This window comes from Gossypium hirsutum, chromosome A02 (assembly GCF_007990345.1).
Source record: "Gossypium hirsutum isolate 1008001.06 chromosome A02, Gossypium_hirsutum_v2.1, whole genome shotgun sequence".
Lineage (NCBI taxonomy): Eukaryota > Viridiplantae > Streptophyta > Magnoliopsida > Malvales > Malvaceae > Gossypium > Gossypium hirsutum.
In genome coordinates, this window is record NC_053425.1 from 31,644,559 (window position 1) to 31,647,147 (window position 2,589).

General features: G+C 36.6%; 1 non-coding gene across 1 annotated transcript; it reads right to left on the reverse strand.

Annotated features, from left to right (window-relative positions):
- Positions 1-335: 335 nt before the first annotated feature.
- LOC121216755 (small nucleolar RNA R71) lies at positions 336-442 on the reverse strand. The gene has a single exon (XR_005912937.1). It is a non-coding gene; the product is annotated as a small nucleolar RNA R71 (small nucleolar RNA).
- Positions 443-2,589: the final 2,147 nt, after the last annotated feature.

The following is a 2,589-nucleotide window of genomic DNA, read 5'->3' on the forward strand; positions in this document are numbered from 1 at the left end:
TTAGTGAAGTCAATCTAGGGATTTTAAGACCCGAGATTGAGGGCCTTCGGTTCGAGTTAAAGCCAGTGATGTTCCAAATGTTACAAAAAATGGGACAGTTCAGTGGGATGCCTACTGAAGATCGACATTTGCACTTCGTCCTATTTATGGAAGTAAACGACTCTTTCAAGTTACCAGGAGTATATGAAGATGCCTTAAGATTAAAGCATTTCCCATATTCATTGCGAGATTGCACATGAGCATGGTTGAATTCCTTACTACCCTGTTCTGTTTCCACATGGCAAGAACTAGCAAAACGTTTACTGATGAAGTATTTTCCACCAAGTAAGAATGCTAAACTGATAAATGAATTTACTATGTTTCAGCAATTCAATGATGAGTCCTTCTATGAGGTATGGGAATGATTTAAGGAGTTATTATGAAAATGACATCATCATGGAATTCCTCATTGCTTTCAACTAGAGACTATCGACAATGGTCTCAATGTTCACATGAGAATGGCGGTAGACACTTCAGCTAACAGAGCTCTTCTTTCAAAATCTACAATGAGGTGTATGGGATTCTCAAAAGATTTTGAGTAACAATTACTAGTGGCCTACTCATCGAGCAGCTATAAGAAGAAAGGTGGCAGGAGTTCATGAAGTCAATGCTCTTACATCTTTAGCAACTCAAGTATCTACTATGACTTCCATGCTTAAAATTTTTTTTGTTAATGGTTGCAACACTAACATGAAAGGTCAGCAACCAAGCCAGTTCGAGAACATCGCATGTGTTTACTGATGCTCATGCATTTGAAGAATGTCTATCCAATCCTGAATCTATTTATTGTGGTAAACCAACATCAAAATAGGAATGGCCTAGGTCCATAATCGAATCATTATAATCCTTCATTGTGAAATCATCTCAATTTCTCCTAGAGTAATCATGGTACTAGTTCAGGTAATTCCTATATGCATTCTCGTTCAAACCATTTGTCAGGTTTTTCTCAACATATGCACAAACCTCAGTCAACCAAGTCTTCAAATAGTTTGGAGAACCTACTGAAAGCATATATGGCTAGAAATGATGCGACTCTAAGGAATCCGGAAACCAAATGGGACAGTTAGCTAATGAACTAAGAAATATACCTCAAGGTGCTTTGCTGAGTGATACGTAGAATCTCAAAAGCACAAGAAAAGAACAATGCAAAACTATTACTTTAAGGAGTGGAAAGGTGTTGGAGCCAGCAGTTTTTGAATCCAAAGATGAGCTTGCTGTTGTTCATAATCAGAAGGAAGTTCAACCAGAAGTTGAATCTCCCACAGTGCAAAATCTTGTTCCTGTGATCCCTACTGAGGCACAATCGTAGCAAAGTAGTCCTAAAGAATCAACATCCAAGGTAGATGCAAAACCAACACTTCCTCTAAAAAGCTATTCGATTAAGGTAAAAGCTCCACCACCTCCTTACCCGTAGAGATTCCAGAAGCAACAACAAGAGGTACATTTTAAGAAATTCTTAGATGTACTTAAGCAGTTTCATATCATCATTTTGTTGGTAAAGGCTTTGAAATAGATGACGAATTATGTAAAATTCATGAAAGATATCCTCTCTAAGAAGAGATAGTTAGGAGAATTTGAGACAGTGGCTCTAACTAATGAGTGTAGTGCATTCTTACAAAATAAGTTGCCACCAAAGGTCAAAGACCCTAGAAGCTTTACCATACCGTGTAACATCTTAATTCCTATTCTGGTATGGCTCTATGTGATTTGAGAGCGAGCATAAATCTAATGCCCATGTCTATGTTTAGTCAATTGGGAATTTTTGAAGTTAGACCAATAATAGTTACACTACAGGTAGCAAATCGATCAATAGCACGTCCTGAAGAAAAGATTGAAGATATTTTGGTACGTGTTGATAAATTTATTTTTCCTACTGGCTTTATTATTTTAGATTTTGAAGTAGATAAAGAAGTCCCTATCATTTTTGGAAGACTTTTCTAGCAATCGGAAGAACATTAATTGATATTCAGCAGGGAGAACCTACCATTCAAGTCCAAGATTATAAGGTAACTTTTAATGTTTTCAAAGCTATGAGATACCTTGAAGCAGGAGAAGAATGTTCTACTATGGATAAGAAAGAATCATCATTTTTTATGGATGATTCACTAGGACAACTCTTAGCACCAGAGATGCTAGGTAAATATGAGGATGAAGGAGATCAAGCTGAATTGAAAGTCAAATTATAGGGATTCCATTTCGAGTCTTTGGAGTTGGAATCCTATGAGTATAAATAGTTGAAAGCTTCAATTGAAGTACCGCCCAAGTTAGAGTTAAAGGTACTACCTTCTCACCTTAAATGTGTTTTTCTAGGTACCTCTTCTACTTTACCTATGATTATCTCAGCTAAATTAACTGAGAATCAACTAGAGAAGTTGATTAGTGTCTTGAAAAAAATTCAAGAAGGCAACCGATTGGATGATAACTGATATTAGAGGTATTAGCCCATCTTTTTGCATACACAAAATCATCTTAGAAGATGGTGAAAAAGACACTATTGATGGCCAAAGAAGGTTGAACCACATCATGAAAGAGGTAGTCAAAAAGGAGATC